Source organism: Haemaphysalis longicornis, unplaced genomic scaffold, assembly GCF_048455015.1.
Source record: "Haemaphysalis longicornis isolate Haplotype H1 unplaced genomic scaffold, Haemaphysalis longicornis Haplotype H1 scaffold_10, whole genome shotgun sequence".
Lineage (NCBI taxonomy): Eukaryota > Metazoa > Arthropoda > Arachnida > Ixodida > Ixodidae > Haemaphysalis > Haemaphysalis longicornis.
The window spans coordinates 61,755,188-61,775,583 of NW_027526204.1; positions in this window are offsets into that span (position 1 = coordinate 61,755,188).

The following is a 20,396-nucleotide window of genomic DNA, read 5'->3' on the forward strand; positions in this document are numbered from 1 at the left end:
ACAGCTGAAGTTCATTTAAAGAGTGTTCTACTATAGTGTTCAATCCCTTCACAGAGCAGCAGCCGGTATGTTTGTGCTGGCTCGGAGAAGAGGAAGAGTCTCGTTCGGGCTCTGCCTGTGGGCTGCGTCGCCTATTTTGTGATTGAGTTCTCTCGTCTTCTCATTAAGATAGGTACTCACCCGTATACTGGCTCTCAGCTTCACGCTACAATATGAGAGACCTAGAGAGAGAGAGAGAGATTTGTATTTCTCGACCAGAGGCTGATGTATTGGCCTAGCCCCGTGGAAGGCATCCCTAGTACGGGATTTCTGCTGGATGTGCCTGCCCGGGTCATCAGGTTGAGCTGGGTATACGGGTCTGGACTGGCCAGGGAGCTTTCCACTGCTGGAAGGTGGGATTGGGAAGTGTAGACAACACTGGAGTGCGCTGGCACGCCTATGCTATAAGGTATAGGGTTCCAGGCTGGGGACAGTGACCACATCGGGAAGGTCATTTGCTCTTCCCACGTGTTATAAACTCCCCAAGCGAGTAGTTCTTGGGTTGCTAGCTGTTCTCATTCCCACGTGTTGTGAACTTCCCAAGTTCTTGGGTCGCAGTGGCAGTTAGGAGGCCAAGCTTGGTTTTGTACGCCTGGCGAAGTATGGTGTTGAGTCGAATCTTTTCTGTTGCTTTGAGAGAGCAAGGTATATGGATGTCTAGGTGACCCGCTTAATAAGCAAAGCTTGCACTATTCGGAGGGTCTTTAGCTCTTTAAGACATCGACGATGGTGCGAGATTAACTGCAGAAGGGAATTTGTTGTGACAGTGTTTTTTTTTTTTTTTTTTTTTTGTAATGGGGAAATTGTGTGCAGTCGAGAGCAGTTTTGGGGTATTGTGAGACCCTACACCCGCATGCGCGGGTCGTTGGGGACTGTTTGCCCTGCAATGGTCAGCTGAGGTTTAGGTATACCTCGTGCAGGTTTGTGAGAAGGCTGGGATTGGAGCGTCAGCAAAGCCAATTTTTCGGGTGTGCAGTGAGGCCTCGTGTCTGGCGGTAGTGAATGGTAATGGTGACCACTTGCTGCAAGGCATCTTGCTGTTTTCCCGTGGAGCCAATAGGCGTCCAGACGGTAAGGTTATCCGCGTATAACGCGTGTCTAATAGGTGGAATTGACTGCAATTCCGGTGGGAGGTCCTCCATGCCGATATTAAAGAACAGCGGTGAGATGACCGAGCCTTGCGGGGTACCGTTCGCTTGAATCGTGAAAGTGGACGATTGAAGTTAGCGAAGATCAATTGTAGCAGTTCGGTCTGTTAAGAAGGCCTCGTCGTACTCATACATGCTCTCTCTGCATCCGACAGATGGTACTTCTGCAAGTATTGCCGAGTATGAAACGTTGTCGAAAGCGCCCTTCAGAATGCCGTGCTTGTGGGGTGACGTGAGATGGTCGATATAGTCCGACTTCGTTGAACTGAAATATTCTAAGTGGGCAAATGGGATCGAAAGCCAAACATGGTCATTGGGAACAGATTATTATCGTCGATGTATGCTACCAATCGGTTATGTACTAAACAAAATATGAAGTAGTCAGAATTAATTGCTTCGCAATTGTGTTACATACGTGCAACGTTCACAATTCACAACGCTATCACTAACACTTTTGCGGCATATTTTTGCGCAAAAAAAAAAACTTGCATAATAATTGGCGTATGTCTGAGTTACAATCCGCCATACAGTTACTCGAAAATCTACCCATTCAACTTTGCCCCCAGGAACTCCCATATTTAGAATTAGTTTCGAATTTTCGAACCCGCATTTTTCCTGGGCTCTTTTAAACTCATTTTGCAACCTATGCGGAACTGAACTCACGCCGATTAGCCAGCAATGTATCATAGCAACTATATTTACTATAATATCTTCCTCGCAACGCGACTTGAGCGCAGTATAGTACGCCGTTGGGCAAAAACCCTTCTGAAATTCCTCCAACGAGAAACATATGTCATTAGAAATTTGCTCGCAGAGAGCTGTTTAATTCATACGATATACAGCTGTTTCTTGGTTTTTTTTTTTTTAAGGGGGGGGGGGGGGCGGTGGTTTTTGTCGAGCCGCGAGTCAACGATCGTCAGCCGGCTTATGCATCCAGCTATGAATGAATGGGACATGAGCGCTTTAAGGGCGGCTTATTTTTATCAGAGCGGCGAGGTACAAGCTCACGTACATGGCACGTCTCTAGCACATCCGGCTTTCCGTTTGCGCGTGCTTGAGAGTGACAGCTAGAGTGAAGGAGACACAAAGAGAGCTTTGTCCACAACCAGACAGTCCGGACCCGAGTCATGATATGAATCTCCTCGTCCTCCCCGAATGTTCATCGGTTCACCGTGGCGTCGACATAAGATGCCAGCACACGTTGAGCCTCCCGCCAGGTCGATTTTGCTGGTCAAACTAGACTGGTCTACAAATTCGAAATTATAGTTTCACACGCCGTAGATTGAGAGCTGCGGATTGATTTAAATCCCCGGCACATCTCTAAAAACATGTCCAATATCTCGACACACGAACTTCTATTTTTCGCCTACATGAACAAACAAACAAAAAAAACTGCCGCCATGACCGATAATTGGAGCCACGACCGATAGTTGGAGCCACGACCGCCGTGCTGAGTAGCAAAACGCCTTATGAGAGTCCTTAAATGCTTTTACAGAAACATTGAAGGAATCTGGCCTTACTGAGCCTCCGCCGCGGTGAACGGTTGGCTTTGAAGGAGTCAGGTGTATGGTTTTTAAGGGGCACTGACACAAAATTTTGAAGGCGAGATAACTTCGGAGATAGATTGGTGGGAACACATATACATCATCTGCAAAATATCAGCGGCGAATACAGCCTAGAACATATTTAAAATCAATTTTAAAGTGTACGAAACGCAACCGAGCAGCCAGCAGAGGACCACGCGCAATCGACACCCCGAGGTTATTATGTAAATAAACAACATCCAACACGTCACGAGTTTGTGTTTGCCGCTTCCGCACTGCCGGCGTTTTTGGCCGGCTCGCCCGTCTCGCCGCTCCAATCGGAGGGCCGGAGGGCGGAGCTTCTTCTCTCGAGAACGAACGACCCGATCGTTGGCGGCGGAGGAGCCGTGATTTCGTCAGCTAATCGGGCAGCTGGCCGCGACCAAAGTTCTACAGCGATTCCAGGCACTCTGTTTATATTACTGTTTATTACCATTGGATGCGAAAACGCTCCGGAGGCACGAAAAGCCCACTGAGCTAGCCGCACGGTCGCTGTGCAGGCGGCGGCCACGGCCGCGAAGTGGCCCAGGCCGGCGCAGGTAGCTCGAGTGATAGCTTGTTACCGCTGCACGAAATTGTCCCCAAGTCCCGACCATGGTGGCTTACATGAGAAAGGAGTTAATGATGTGATGGCGGGTTTCATTAAAAATTGTCATCTGCACCGCTTACGAGAGCGGCACTCGAATATCCGCCGCAGTGCTAAGCCGAACACATCTGTAGGCGGACCTGTAGGCAGACCGGCCGGCTGCTCCCAGCGCGCGTCTTGCCACCCACCGTCTCGTGCGTCGCGCGCGTCGCTCTTTAGCCGCGGTAGCATCTGCACTCGCAGCGCCTGCGTCACATCCACGGTCGCTTTTTAATTAAGCGCCTCACGAGATCAGTACGTGGGGGCATTCGCAGAAACTGCCGTCGATGCGGATTCGACAGTGCTGCGGCGGCTCTGCTCTGTAATATCCCTCCGACGGTCACGTGGTCAGCTTTTTTCACACAAAATCCACAAAATCCATCGTTTCGCGGCACTCGCTGAAACCGAAACTGCGACTGGCCGCATTGAAAATGCCTCTAACTAAACAACCGTCGCACGCTGAAGCAAATGAGGTTTCTACAGGTTATAAGTAGGTCACTAGCTACTTATCGCAACGAAAAAAACAAGATGCAAAATTTTTGTGTCAGTGCCTCTTTAACGTTCTCTGCGGCTAAACTTGGACGTGAACATCGTAGGAGTGTCCAGGACAAACCAGGCTGCTTGGGGAGCACGTTTTCGCTCCCCTACGTGAAGTCAAGCTGTTGCACGAGTCGTGTGAAATTTTGTTTAAAAGGGCCGTGCAGCACTTTTTCAACTTTTTTTCTGAATTTTAAATGCTTTCAGAACAAACACATCAAGCACTTAGAATAGGGCGTCGCAAAGTACCAAAGCTAAAAATTACCGCTGATAACTAACTTAGAAACTTGCTTAAAAATTTTGCCCGTCTTTCCCTGTATTAACGTTCTTCAACCGCTCGAATTACGTCATTACAGCGATGTAGCGGCTATTGGCCGGCTTCCTACCAGTTGTAGCAATGAACGAACGCATTCAATTCGACAGCCGCTTTAAAAAGTCCCAAAAAGCAAACCATTAACGGAAGGCGGATCTCCCGTGACGAGCAAATCACGCAAAGGGCAAAATTGAAAGCTTGCATCGGAATTGTTGCAGAGTCCTTTTAATTAAGGTTGATGCCACAATGGAAACTGCCATCGGTTGTAGCTGAGCGTATGAAGCCTCTACCCGTTCGCAGAAGCTTGGGTTGGTATACCTCTCTTCGTGTCGAAATTCCCGGCACTGCGATGCTTTGAGCGCGGGTGGGCAGGTCAGTTTTTTCGTTACCAGGAATTTTCAGCGCGAGGGCGCTAGATGCGCCAAAAGCGAAAAACGCCTCGTCTGTGAAGCTTCCTGCATGGGCGAAATAATCTTAACTAGCAAGAATTAGAGCGCTTTCAAGCGAAATAATTCCAAGCCAGCAAAAAATAAAAAAAATAACGAGTACGCGTCTCCGTTGATATCCAACGTCTGGGCAGGCGCAGAGCCGCTGGCCTGCTGATTGAAAAAATGTTAACCCAGCAAGAAAAATGAGAGCACGTCTTTGTTGGATACTGAAACATTCCGGGCGCTGCGCAGCGTCGCCTCGTTCATTGGGCATGCGCAGAGAGGCTCGAATACTGCAGGGGAGGGGGCGTAAGAGTGCCGAGCCAGCAAGAAAGAGGGCCGACGCGTCGTTCTAGCTGTCATCATAGAGTTTCATACTAATATATTAGTATGAAACTCTATGGCTGTCATAAACGCTCCTGGCGCTTCGCAGCCTCGTTTGGCTGCCTCTTCCCTCTGCTGTATGCGTAGTGAACGTGGGCAGTGGTGTTGGCATAGACATTATTAAGTAATTAAATTTGGTTAACTTGATCGGACTCGCGGAGTTCGTCATAGGTGGGTGTTATGAATTCTCATATGGTAGAAAAATTTGGCAGTGGTGGTTGGTTGTTGGCGGGAACTATAGAGCTAACCTGCAGGCTTGGCAAATGATGAGGTCAGGTTTGTGAATTTTGCTTTTTAGGGACGAAGCACCTCGGGGTTCGGGCTGTCGGCGTCTCATGTCGGCGTCGTCGTTCGTCGTCGTATCCTCATGTGGTCACGGTACTAAAACACCGGGACACTCGTTTTCCAACGCCTCGCGCTAGAACGTTTCATCCCCATGGGAAAAAAACGCGTACTAAAAGAACACACCGGGACACTCGTTTTTCGTTCGCGCTTGCTTGCTTGCTTGCTTCTATTTCGCTCCGTACTCGCTTTAACATTAAAATTTGCAGTTCTGCGTTTCGAATTTCACTTCTCCTCCGTCTTCGTAATTGGGATGTCGCGTATATTAGCGCACGCCCTGTGGCAAGAGAGAGACTTTAAATCTTTGAATACACCGATACACTGCGTGCTTCGCCCCTCCACAGGTTTCACGTTATTGGAGATGGCCCGGTTTTTTTATAGCTGTAGCACGAAGCGCCGTACGCGACGGACCTGGCTAAGGGTTTCGATGAGGCTTACGAGGTCGTTTGCTTTGAGCTCTGGCTGGGGATGAGCGATTCGTCTAATGAGTGCGTGATTTGTAATAGCGTCTCGTAAGATATGTGTATCGTGGAAATGCCTGCGCCGTTTGATTGAATCGTGGGGCAATCTCGGTAATTCTTGAAGCAAAAAAAGAAAAAAAAAAACTTGATGCGTAAGAAAAATCGAGGTAATGGCCAAAACCTAAATTTGTTTCGGCCAATTCGGGGTTTAATGCCGGTTGTGTCCCTCCTAATGCTCGCTGACGTAATCGAAATACTTGCCACTAGAATTTCACCTTTTTGAACACAGAAGTCTTGACTTGGCGTTGATGAGCCTGTAAGCTCTGGTTGGCGATAAGCGATTCGTCTATGAGTGCGTGATTTGTAATAGCGTCTCGTAAGATATGTGTATCGTGGAAATGCCTGCGCCATTTGATTGGATCGTGGGGCCAAGAACACGTACGCGTACAGTAGAGAGAGTGAGGTGGGAGTGTCGCGTAAGGTTCATTTGGGGTCTCGGGGGAGTTGTTGTTTACGGCCTTGCGAGTGTTTCTGTACTACAAGAAGTGCAGATTTTCGGGTGCGCGCAACTGAGGCCACGGACTCTGAGTTATTGTAGCTGGTGTCGATGGCTTCTTGGGTGGCATTTTGCTCACGAATTGAGCCTCTGTTGGTCCAAATGCTGAGGTCGTCTGTGCAAAGTGCGTGTTGTTCGTGTCGAATTTGTTGAAGTGGTGGAAGATTTAGCATGGAGAGATAACAAAACCCTGAGGGGTACCACGGGGTTGGCCGCGAAAGTAGACAGATCGTTTGGGGCGGAGGTCGAGTAGGGCGGCGCAGTAGGTGAGAAACTTTGCATGTAACGCTTGTCCGCGTCACCTCTCTTCGTCCGTCGTTCTTTTTTTTTTCCGCGTTGTAAACTTGCCGTTCAGAGAAGTACGAACTAGCCCAGACCTTCAAGCTAATATAATGGCCGAGACTTGTGCCGCTGTTGATTGAAGACCTTGTAGGATTTCCTCTGCCCAGACCTTCAAGCTAATATAATGGCCGAGACTTGTGCCGCTGTTGATTGAAGACCTTGTAGGATTTCCTCTTGAGATACATTTCCAAAGGCTTCTTTAACGTTCAGACCTCGGATACCGCTTTTGAATTTTTAGTGCGAGGACTTCGTGTTTTAGTAGTAACAGAATGCCTTGCTATGATAAGCGTGCGCAGAAGTCAAACATGGCGTGGGGTCCGTGAAGGCTGTGGGTCGTGGGAAGCTGTGTCTTCAGGGTACGATGTCATTGACTTTTTTGTATCACAACCCCTCTATCTATAAATATTTGACTCTTGAATTTTTGTTGCTGGTTTTATATGGTGCAATTCGGCTCAGTTAACTTCTCTGCATAGACGTTGCCAATGTTTTCCCCATTTTAGTGACGATCATTACCCTATAGCTCTGTGTCTGTGACAGTCTTACAAACAAATGTATTTGGTTTTTTATAGGTGCCGTGTTTTATTTTGTTGCCTCACTTGTTGCTTCACGTATTATTACATTATTGTACACTACTTCAACAATGTATGCTGCGGCTTGCGATTTGTATGCTGTAGGGGTGTTCAGTAGCTTCTATTTCATTTTATTCGTTAATAATACGCCAGCTCGAAGGCCGACCATTGTACTACGGGCGCGTTAATTAACGAGATTTATTCCTTATTATTAGTAGTAATATTGTTTTGCGTGACTAATATTACTGGTAAGCATGCGCTCTACGACATAAGAGAATTGAAATTGAGATAAGAATCCTGGGCCATCTCCACTAACGTAAAACCTGGGAAGGGGCGAAGCATGCAGTGCATAAGTGTATTCTTGGAGCCTTGGGGTTTTTGCCAACGGAGATGAAACCGTTGGGGGATAGAGGTATACAGCTTCGCTGTAAAAGTCTCTTGTCTTTGAAGCACGAAGTGCTCCAGCGCGAGGGGTAAACGAGTGTCCCGGTGTTTTTTGTACGCGTTACGTTCTAGCGCGAGTCGAAAACGAGTTTCCCGGTGTTGTAGTACCGTGACCACATAAGACGACGATTACGAAGCCAACATCCCCGGCCTCTAAGGGGCTTCGCCCCTAAAAACCTTGCCCGTCTTAGCAATAGAGGGTAGTCCTGTTTCCCTTTGTTTACTTGAGAAAATAAATTCTCTTTCTAGACGAGAAAGATGCCGAACGCAGTAACAAGACTTGAAAATATGACGATGGACATGGTCTTATCGTCTCGTCCTTTTTTTACGTTTCGTTCTTTTTAATCATGCGTACTAAAATACCGTGGTTACTTTCCGCCAGTGCAGACCATGTTAAAGTGCCCTGCACTACCTATTTCCTTCCTGCCTTGGCTTGACTTGTTAGTAGTAAATAATCTTTACTACCGGTCGAGGCTTCGCTCCGTCCTCGAACGAAGCAGGGGTAAAAACACCCTCCACTTTTTATTGAGAGATGCTATGCACAACGCCTACCCCCACCCCTCAAATGCGCCTCCTTCGGGACTAGCTCTATCAAGACTAGAGTGTATCTGCTCCCCCACCTCATCCGGGCCGTAATCCAACTTTATCCGCCTTACTCCACCCCCTCAATAGCCCGGCATGCATCCGGCCTGCCCTCTTCCTCAGCCGCCCAAGTTTCGACCGAGGCCCTCTGGTTTTGTCCTGGGGCAGTGGTCAGGGCAGCTACCTCGCACCAGTTCCGTCCCCAATTGAGTGAAAGGATAAAAAAAAACAGGAAAGACAGGGAAATGAGGTCGTCCCATCTATTCAGCTTTTGTGGATCGTCGCGGTGCCGTACGCCGCATTCGTCTAGTACGCACCGACGTCGGGCCAGGGCACGTGTAACACACAGGACATCGTCCGCCAGACGGGGTCAAAGGTGAAACGGGGCAGGCATGGTAGGAGGTCGACCGGACGTCGCCACCTTCATCGTGCCCCGTTTCCCGCGTCGCGACCGGGGTCCTCTCAGCGTAAGGGCTTGCGGGGCCGGCGAACGCCCGACAACAAAGGTGAAAAAGGGTTCTTTTGTCCCCTTGCGCCCCGATGTCCCGTCGAGGTGGGTGATGGAACACTACGGCTCCAAAGCGGAGTACACAAAAAAGAGCGGGTTCAAAGGGCAGTATTAAAAAATGCCTCTGCCGGAGGTCGCCTCGAGAGGCGACCAGTGGGCTCCAATTGTGTAGGTGTCTGGGTCACTTCCGACCCGTTTTATTTTTATATATACACACATAGCAAATGTTCGGCCTGCAGCGCGGCTTCCTTTTTCTTTTTTCTGCAGAAGTTAAAGGGACACTGAAGTGATATGTAAACATTGCGGGATTACTAGCGCAAATTGTAGTCCGGAGTCCCCAGGCCATGTTTCGACCACTCTAGGCGCGTTTACGCGATTTTATTTAGTAGAAAAACTAATTCGAAAACGCTGTCCTCCTCTCTTTACGCTCGCCCATTTTCTGTGGCGTTTTCGTGTGACGTCAGGAGGGGATGAGCTGGCAATTGGCTGCGCCACGGCTGCGCTACTGCACGGCTCCCCGGCCGACAGAGTCAGTCGGCCCGCCCAGCGTTTCGTCTGCCGGCCGCCGGCGGGTCGTCGCAATCAAGGAGGAAAAAAAAAAATTGCTTGGTCGCAATTCTATCGCTTAGTTGAAACGAAGCCAGGACACGTTTGTGAATGGAAGAATGTGCCTTTCTTTACTTGGTTTGTTTGTACACTGTATCTAGCTCGAAGTCAAGGTCGCTTCACACAAGCGCTGCACATGCGACGCTTCGCTGACTGGTACGCCAGTAGGAAAATATAAGGCCTCTTGAAGGCGGGAGAAGAGTCAGCGAAGTCAATATAGGTACTCAGCAAATAAAATCAACTGATATTTTTACCGTACAGCGTAAAACTAGGGCGCGGGAAGCACTTTTTTGCGCTGGGCGAACAAGCACAGCGGTCAGCAGCACGACTACGCATCTGCGAACGCTTTTCCGTCTACGAAATGCAATTGCTAGACGTGAGCTACTGTGGAAACTCGGGTGACGCTTACTGCACGATCGCAGTACAACAAATAGTCACCTAAGCGGCTTGAAATGCCAAAACTAAATAAAAGTGTAAACCGGTTGTACAATATATACCCTATATTAGCAAGGCTTTCGCGTCCCGCTCCGTAGCCTAGCAGTCTGGGGCGCTAGGAATTCACCGTAAATGTTTTGCGAGTCACGAGTTCGAATACCCGCGGGTACGTACTTTTTTTTTTTTTGTAAGTTAACTTTTTTGTTTTCCGCCGATGTTTTCTATATTGAGTTCACCTTTTTTGGGGCCGCAACGTTCATGGCTACACGAACTAGTTCACAAAACGCGCGCAGGCTGGCACTGGCGCGCTAGCGAGTTCTCGTTGGCGTGCTGTTGCCATAAGCACCGACTGCTTGCAGGCAGTGGGCACAGGCCAGAATGAACAGACCCTTGGCCTGGTGCGAACACGCTTTTTACGATACAGGCATGAGGGAGGCAAGCTCCAAATATGGGGGAAAAGCGCATGACATTTGGGCGTCTGCGGGTACGCGGAGGGCGTTCATGCACTGCGTAGGTCTCGGCTAGTGAATGCTACGACTACAAGCCGTCCTGGGAGGCTTATCTTGTGCATTTTACAGCCGACAACATGGCAGAAGCGCGGTACGATGATTACTGAGATATTGAGAATGCCCATCCAACAAAGCCATTGGTTATGTTTTACAGAACCGAAACCGAAACCGAAACTTGTGTGATTGCTAACCTTGGGCATCGTCCAATCACGGCGCCCCTCCTCTCAACGTCACAGCCTTAGTTGGTGCGGCCGCCGCAAATCGCGCATGGTAGTTTTTCTTCTTTCGCGCTTTGTAAAATAATTACCGATTTGTCAACCGGATAAACGATGAAAAGTGTGCTAATTTGAGTCAGTCTACGCAGTGCAAGCAAAAACGGGAGCTTGACAAATTCACTTCAGTGTCCCTTTAAGTGACTCCGTGGCTAGGAGGTTGTGGCGAATGTCTGGAAAAAGTCTACAGCATCCGGCAGTGGGTTGCAGACGGTTGGAAGCGATCGAGTTCTAGATTTTTTATGCATCCGTTCGAGCAATGGGGCCAAAAGATGGAAAACGGATGCTGGAAGTATACTTTTACCATGCGGAGTTCGCACTACGTACAGTTATTTCTAACTTGCAGCGGAGGTGTCACAACGTTCGCCAACACGACCGTGCCCTGTATGTAGTTGATGGCCGATATTCCCCTCCCAAACCAGTTTAGTTAAGCATACGCTTCCCCCAAAATTTGCAGCTGTTTGCAATCCAGGGATCCCAGGGTGCAGTGGCGCCACTATCATGTTCCGGCTGGGAAATCCGCCCACATTGTTGATGCAGTTCCTTAGGGACATCCTGCCTTCCATGACTTACCAGCCGCTTCCAATCAGTCAACCTATAGCGAATAAAAAAAGAAAAACCTTCTTGCAGGGCATCAACACAGGCGCACAAAGCAAAAAGACAACATGGTCAAATTATTCTGAACAATCTCTGAACGTGCGTAAGTAGTTTAACAAATTTCTCCTCGCTTACCTTGGCAGAAGGGTATATTTCGTGGTCGTATTTTAATAATTAAAATGTTTACAGTCATAGTATAATTAATAATTGTACTATGACTGTAAACATTTTCTGTCAGAAATAAATTGAATTGAATACGACCACCATATACGATTCCTTTGGAACCGTAACGGGAGATAAAAACATCGTAGGGCATCTTTACTTAGAACGTCTGACATAAAGGCCCAACGCTTTCGGAAGAATCTTTGAATGACATAATGGTAACTTAAAAATATGACTTAACAAAACTTATTGCTGAGCTAGCTGGTACATAGCTAAAGAAAGAAGAAAACGTGGCGCAAACTAGACTTGGACGAATAAGACAAGATAAGGCCGATACAGGCGCCAACTTCTTACTGTTTATGCAAAGGAAACCACACTAATTTATACATTACTTATCTAAACATAAACAACAACAACAAAAATAACAGCCAAGGTATAATCGGGCTAACAAGTGTAGAAGGTGGTGGCAATGGCTAAAATGAACAAGTACATGTAACAGTGCTGATAGTATCAAGATCAGCCTGAACAGAGCAGTCAAGGCGGTCCTAATGCGCGTGCGAGCATTCTAGGCGCAGACCAAACCGCAAAAAGGTAAGGACTGCATGTGCTAAATTGCACGCTGTGATATAAGAATGGCTCACACCCACAGCGCTTTCAGTGGTCTGCTAGGTGCTCGCCCACCTGACATTGTCCATGTGACATTTTTGGTCGGTTGAATTTGGGAATTCTGGAGCGGGGTCATTGATACGGGGAAGCCCTGGGTGGGTCGGAGGGAGGCGACAACGTTTTGGCGTGAGGGCGACCGTCTTGTTGCCGTTCTCTGCACGAAGAACGTGCATAGACTTGTTCTTTCTGCTCCCTCTCGTGTGGGGAGGAGCTAGGTCGACCCCCAGCGCTGCACCAACCCCGCCTTACCCTTTAACGAGAGATGGAGGATCTTGCTGACCAGCCCCGCCCTGGAGGATCAGCTACGGCTGGTCACCAGGGGCCAGGCGGCGAGAGCAGCATATGGATTCCCGTGAACAGGGAACCACATACTTCCAGTGTGGAGTTCGCAATGAACGCCTCTTAAATGTTGTTGTTGTTGTTCCTTCACAAAATGGTGCATACCCAATCAGGGGATCGGCCAAACATCAGACGCTAATTCGAATGAGATTGCTGCCTAGGTGGATGATTCGAGGAAAGTTAGAGAATAAATAAAGTTTCTTCCTCCTCCTCCTCTGCTGTTTCTCCAGCCTATCACCACTAGTGCAAGCTGTGCCAATTTTGTTTTGGAGGTGAAACATTGTTTTGACTTTGTAAAAACAACGCAAAAAACATTGTACATTTTTAACAGCAGATCTCGAGCTGTTTATACCGAGCTTTGCCCGTCCGTCGAACCAAAAAACCTGGAAGTCTCAAGAAAAGCATGTAATTAGGAAGGTCCCGGGAATCGAAACCGGATCCTTTACGGCGTGAAACCGGCAACCTAACCACTGGTCCTCCGCAAAGGCCCGAGGGATATACGGGGTTAGCAGCGGCGGCGAACAATAACATGTGCAGCCAACTGGAAATAAAAAAAATAGCAGTGGCTTAGCTCGGCTATGCCAGGATATAGGTAGCGTGAGCTAAGGTTCAGCGATCCAATCCAATCCAATCCAGTCCAGTTTAATCCAGTCCGGTCCAGTCAAGTCCAGTCCAGTCCAGTCGCGGCTCTCCAGGAGCCACGCGAAACGGCTATCAAGCGGCTCCGGCGCAGCGTCAGACTTGGCTACTGCGCAACGGAGGCGCACAGTCATGGGCACGCGCCGGCGCAAGTGCGTCTGCCGCGGCTATGACGTCACTCCTCTAGAATGCGCAGACCGCAAATGTGCAGACCCAATTTTCTACACACCCGTACTCCAATTGGATTGGATTTTCAATCCAATCCAATCCAGTGCTCCTCGCGCTTGCGCAGCACGGCCTTTCAGGATCCACGCGAAACTGCTCAACCTCGGCCAGTTTTGCTTACGCTACAAAAAGCGTCCCGTGGTCGGAATCGAAACTGGGTCCCTCGCGTTAAGAAACTGGCGTCTATCCCATTGACTTACGATCGCATTCCGGGAATTCCGTTGGGTTCATATCCCGGGAATGGCTTTGAACTTGGTCGCGGGTTCTATCGCTTGCTATAAAGCGGTCAACTTTGGTCCGGGCTTGCCAGTCGTAGATAACTTTCAGCGGCAAGTACGGAAATTCATGTGAGAAGCGACAGCTGGGTCTCCGACGAAGGGCCGCCAGAAAATCAAGCCCGCGTCTATTTCTATTTAAAAGAACACTGCTAGTAACAGGTCGGTGATTATGTTTTGCCTCAAATATGCCTCACGCTTTCTTTTTCCTGAGCCATGCTGGGAAGTATGAAGTAATATTTCATGGTTTGAACAACATTGCCGATAAAAACTTCTCACTTTGCCAGTGTTTGATCTTTTCGGCGGGCGCCTGAATTGAGGGGCAGACAGACCAACACCCTCGCGTCAGGTAGCTCAAAGAAAAACTGTCATCTTTAAATATTTTAGGAGATTATTACTTGAATGTTATACGAGGTAAAGGTCCCCCCTTTTGACCCTTCGCCAAACAGGTTTAAGAGTTCATTTACGAAGTGGGCAAGATGCGCCACATCTACGAACCCCAAACAGTCACCCACACATCTAAAATACTGCACGACTTCTCGCACCCCTGAATATGTAGGGAATTGCTGAGCGCAAGGATGCGGGTTCGGTACCCGGCCGCGGCGGCCGCTTTTCTGATGGAGGCGAAAAGCAAGAACGCGAGATTTCGGCGCACGTTAAAGATCCCCAGGTGGTCAAAGTTAATTCGGAGCCCTCCACCACGGCGCGCCTCATCGCCTGCGTGGCGTCGGCGCGTTAAACCCTACAATCAATCAATCAATCAATCAATCAATCAATCAATCAATCAATCAATCAATCAATCAATCAATCAATCAATCAATCAATCAATCAATCAATCAATCGAATATGTAGTGAATGCACAAACAGTGATGTGCAGTTGCCGCACGGATATGGCGGGTTCGAGTCTCTTGGCCGCATTCCGCTGCTTCCTCTCCCCTTCAGTGGGCGAACCTGATTCCCTATGCAGGTAGACGGTTGCAAATCTATCACTGTATACACACCCCACCGATGAAATTCGAAGGGCGAGTGTCGCGCGTGAAAGGTATACCGCGCCCGTTTTGTGTACGGTCATTCCCATGCACCGGCTGGAATGGCCCGTGACCAGTGGCGAAAGTGTACATTATCACCGCCGTCGTCCTTTCCCATTGGCGTCTTCTTTTCTCTGCGTTGCTGTGGCAGAGAGGCCGGAATAATCGCCCTTGCTAGCCCTACATAAGCGCTATTATAGCGTAAACGTGCTTTAGAATTCACGTCTGTAATTAGCGCGCTCAACTTACTCTTGTAGGACTCAGCATACGTACTATTATGAGCAATATGAAAGGGAACACAGGAACGCGTAGAAAGCACCCTCAGATCCACATACAAGTGATACGCAGCGGCCGCCGTCGGAAACAAAATGGAAAGGGGGACACTGTTCTAACCACTGTTCCCATTCCCGCCGTGCGTCTTATCGGCTGTCGGACGATTTAAGCTGCTGCTTTGTAGAAATGCCGGCGCGGTGGGAGTGCCAACAGTTAGTGGAAGAGCACCCTTCTTTCCCCCTTTGTTTTTCACAGCGCCATTCGCGTATCGCTCCGAGTCTGTAACGAGGCTGTTTGCCACGCGTTCCTGTGTTTCCTTTCATACTGCTCATAATAGCACGTCTGCAATACCTGCGCTACATGGGCGTTTCAACCGGGCCTTAACCAAAGGCCGTTGAACCAATTGTCTATCGAGTGCCCCATTATAAATACATGGCAGGCGTACTGTGGGTGAGCGTTTAACTGACAATCGTAAGCTGCCCCGTAGCACAGGCGTCTTCCGCCTCTTTCATTGCGGTGTGCTGCCACCTAGCGTGCCTAGCGGAAGTTGAAGCTGTAGGGTTTGCCGGCGTTTCCTCCGGCTGCGTTCTCGTTGTATGCACGGCAATCCCACATTACGGCGAGGAGCAGCCGAAGTTTTTCTTCTGTGTTGGTGTTATAACGCCTTAAGACGACAGCCCCTGGTCATCACATAATACCAGGCGGCTTCTTATCACTGAATGAGGGCTGGCAGAGAAATCTCGGACAGATCCGTGTGCCGTCCGAGTAGCAGAGCGAGCAGTACTTGGAGTCGTCTGGCATGAAGTGCGATCGCCAGCTCAACAAAGGCCGGCAGTTCGCTGGACACATGTACGATTGGTACACGCGATTCGCATGCGACTGATCGTTACGACTGTCACCACGACTAGTCGTACGCGTGAATTTGAGACGGCCCGATGCGCGCATGAGATGCGTCGTCGGCGTCGCTCCGCCCACTGTTTTTGCTCCATGGTCAACTACGATGATCGCTGAGCTGAATTTGTAGATTCTGCGCGTTTGTTCGTAAGAAATGGATAAAGCAAGCAATCGTGAAGCGTTTTCTGCCTTCGGAAACAGTCCGCGCACACGCCGGCCGCGCCTGCCAGCTCGGCACACTCAGCGGCTCGAACCGGCGCAGACCACGGTAGCAACCGCGCTTGTCGCTGCTCTTCTGAATCAATCTGATCGCTAAAAAGTTCTACATGCGAGAAAGTAGGTGTTAGTGTGGTGAAAAATTGTGCTAGGGATTGTTGTCAGGGCTTATTTTAAAAGCGGCGATCAGATATATCTGCCGCGATGCAAGCCTATACGCTGACCGGTCGCCGCGGCGCGCGGTGCGCCGAGCGGCCGAGAGATGGCGATATCTGCGCGGAAGCATCGAAACAGGCTACGCAGATGTTTCGGTCACCGATCACTCAAACGGCAGTTATAACTTAAATAGAGTTCCACATGCGAGAAAGGGGATGATAGTGTAGTGAAAAGTTGTGTTGCGGATTGTCATTCGCAGTTGCACAGATAGCAGCGATCAAATATCCGCCAGGATGCCGAGCCGACGCGAGCGACGCAAGCCGCCGTAGCCGATCGCGTGCGGCCGACGGGGAGCGATAGAAGCCGACACCGTTCCCTTTTCGGCACTCCGAGTTACAGCGGAACGCAGCAGAAGTTGCGGGCATTGTTCCGCGCACAACGAGCACACACAAAAAATCAAACGATGTAAATACAACCACGACCCCTTCCCGCTTGTGCGGGAGCTGTGGGGAATGTCGTCTGCTGCCCCTACTGGACTGCTTAGGGACTTGGCCGCTAGGGGATTGCGCATGCGCAGTGGGGTTGTGAAAGAGGCGGATTCACTAGGTTCATCTTTAGTCAGCTGGAGCCAAGGGCCATTGGAATGCGTGCTTGATTCTCATTTCGTAAGGACGGTGTTCGAATCCGGCCTTTCCTCATTTTTTACGCAATTTTCTTTCCAACTCAATTACTTTACTTTTATTCTGTTTGTGCCACCGGCCATTTATTTGTGCGCTATTACTCGGTCGCGCTGACGGCGACGCTGGATTTCCAACCAACCGAGTCAACTAATGTGTTCACGTTATACATGTAGCGCAATATTGCCGCGATCCACGCCTTCTGATTTGTTTACTTCTGTTTTGTTACCGGCGCCCAGCCGCGACCGACTATCTATATCTTCCGTTCTAATTAGCGCCGCGCGTTTCCTCTGATCTCGCGCAGCCTGGTCCTAGCCTTCCGCAGCTCCTACCAAGCCCCGTTGGAGAATTCCTCTCCGTCCAAAAAGGTGAACGAGCCCTTTTCCCCAACCCGGGCAAGAGCCTTTCTGGCGCGGAAGCTCAAACACTGAGGCAAATCCGGACAAACGCTTACCCTAACAAATCCCGGCTATCCAAAATGTTCCCTCAAACACACAGAGACGCATGCAATAAGTGCGGAAACCCTTCCAATTTATTTCATGTAACATGGGAGTAAATGATGGTTCGTTGTTCTTCTTGACGATGATCTGCGTTGGTGCCTGATGGTTGCGGCACTGATGGCACGACGACGATGGTTGATGGAGGGTTTTTCAAAGTGTATATTTAAGCGAAATCCATATACAGAATATTTACAGACTCAGGATAGACATAACAAAGTAAGAAGTAAAGTGAGAGTCTTAGTCAGCTACAACTTTGTGCACGCGGCACCCCCGTCAGCGACGGATTTTGACCTAAGACTACCCAAGTGGTGAGATCCTCCCTAGCCGAATTAACCTGGCTAGCACGGCAATACGCCGGCCGTGCATAGCACATTAAACCCTGAGGATCCGACCTCGAGACCTCATGTCTCGTTGTTTTGATGGGTTACTTAGGCTCCACCCCCGATACACAGGCCAATCAGTATCTCCTGGCGATCTGATTGGCTGGATTACCAAATCCGGGCCTAAACCGCGGTGGGGAACGCCCCCGTAACCCTGAAAAGCTGGTCGCTCTCTCCCACCAGAAAAAAAGGAAGAGCTCAAAAGCAAACCAAAATGACAACAACACACACTGAAAACCCAGCGAAAACACGTGCAAGCGCCTGGGGCAAGCTTTTACGCACGCGGCCTGCGTTACCCGTTCCCACGCCCGCACTTTACGCGTATAACGCCTTGTCCAAAGTTGGACCGCTACCACAAACCCGTTGTGACCCGTATCCGTTCCTCTTAATGAACGCAGCGCGCCCTCGAGGCTCCTCGCCATTGACAGGCGATCCTCGGCAGAAACCACATGGGACGCGCGGACGCCGCGGCGTCGCATTCCCAACGGAACATCTTCGCACTTCCTTGCGCGCGGGCCAACAAAGGCAGAACTACCGCCCCAAATCGGCCGCCGTCCGTCCAAGCACAGTTGACAGCACCTTGCTACCCCGTTATCAGAAGCGCGTCGGGCCACTTGGTTTTACAACCGTCCCTCTGGCTAAACGCCCGCGCAGGCGGCCCCCGAAGCAACCGCCACCACGTCCACGGAAAGCGCATCGAGCACCCGACCCACTCTTTCCCACGCTCGTACTGTGCTTTGCAACACGCAGTTCAAAACAACGTCACAGCCCAGCTAAGACAATTCGTCTCCACGCAGGCGGCATGATCCAAAGGCCGCCTGCTGTTGACAGGCTGGCTGCCATAAAGTCCTTCATGCGCCCTTCAGGGAACCGCCGCTTCCCACGCGTTCGACTTTGCAGCGTCGCTGGCGCCTGCAACACTTACAATGGGCCTGCCCTGTCATCTGGCCTTCGGGAAACACCACCAAAAATACGGTCGCGCTGTGGGAGGCAGCTCTGGCCAGCTCCGACTTTGGATTTCAGAAGGACTTCATTCTTCGAGCCCGGAGAGGAGCAGAAGAGTCTGGGGCCCTGGAAGGAGGGCACCACCACCAGGACAATCGCGACACCTACTTTTTTTTCTCCTAATAAACGGTTCTCTCTCTCTCTCTCTCTCTTTCTCTCTCTCTCCTTTGCATGCCACACAGGCAATCTTGTCTTGAGAGGGAAAGGGTGTTGCTCTGCGGCCCCTAGACTGTTCTTGTCTAATCGAAAATGTCCTTTATCTAAACGGGTGTTTCCAGAAACTTGAGCAATCTAGATGCACTGCTGTGAGCTTGCTTCGAGACGCATAAAAGTGCGTCCCCCACACACATTCTCTCTATTTTTTTTTTTTTTTTGCAGGAGCGCCACGCTCCCTGATTTGTTCATTGTTAGCGTTTTTAGGTCACCGGTCAGTAGACGCTGAGTCAGTAGATCTTTTTAGACCGATCGCTTTTAGAAAGATAGCGTTAAATACTGCAGACATTAAAAAAAATTCCAGGTAGCTCTATGAAAAAAAAAAAAAAAGCATTCACTGCCCATTTTTGTGCAGTACAGTTTAATGTACCGCTCTTATGACCTAGATTTCCAACGCGCAATGCTGAACCTTGTCTCTGTAAACGGAACTCCGGGTCAGCGGAACAAACTTTCGCGGTATTTTAAGCTGGCGTTAAGCGAGTGTCCATTATATTACTAAACCAAACAAGTGCAGAGAGAGAGAAAAAAAGGGAAGTTGTTCGAATTCCATCTCGGGCCGTTGTCTAAGTTACGGTTATATCGATTGCGTACACGCAAACAGGACAGAGATTGGGTTTGGTATTTAGCCAATGGGCCCGAAACGAATTAGATCTAAGTTTGGAAGGTTTTCTCAAACCACAGAGAAAGCAGAACAGAACGAAGGTCCATCGCGATGAACCGCTTTGTTTTTGTTTACTTCGCCATTTCTTAGCACCAACTGGCGATGCGGGCCCCGGCAGCGCAACCAAGGTAAATTGCTCTGCCTGTAAGGGTGCAAACAGCGTCATTCCAAAAAGAAAAAACAAAACAAAACAAAAAAACAATGAAATTTCACTAGTGAATGCCAGAGACAAAGCAGAAAAGAATGGGGGACCATCACCATAAGCGGTTTTGTTTTTGTTTACTTCGCCTTTTCTTAGCATTCTGACGATCAGACCCCGCTGTAGAACCAAGGGAAATTTACAAGACTTTAAGTACATTTGATGTGCCGTGGGGGGAAATGGCGTCATTCCATAAAAAAATTCAACTAGTGAATATTTTACTAATGATACCTCATCGATAGTGATACTAAGAATGATTCGGTAACAACTTCGGCCGCTAACCTTTGTACGAGGCAGACCGACATATAAACTCCAATCTGTCTAATAACTGAAGTCTATTGAAACATTGTCATTGCGTGCGTAGTGCGTTCGCGACCTTTGTGCTCGAGAATTTTACCACACACTTTTCTTGTCTTATTAAGCGGTTCGAATCTCCCGCCGAGCGTACCTTTTCTCGTATGGCGTAGTTATGTCAAGTGCAATAGCACAATAATATTTTAGTAGCACAAAATATCAGTGGGTTCAAAATTATTTTGGACTTTATTCAATGAGTGAGGTTTGGGACTGTAGTTTGGGTAAATTTGGCGTTGTAATAACGGCTTAGAATT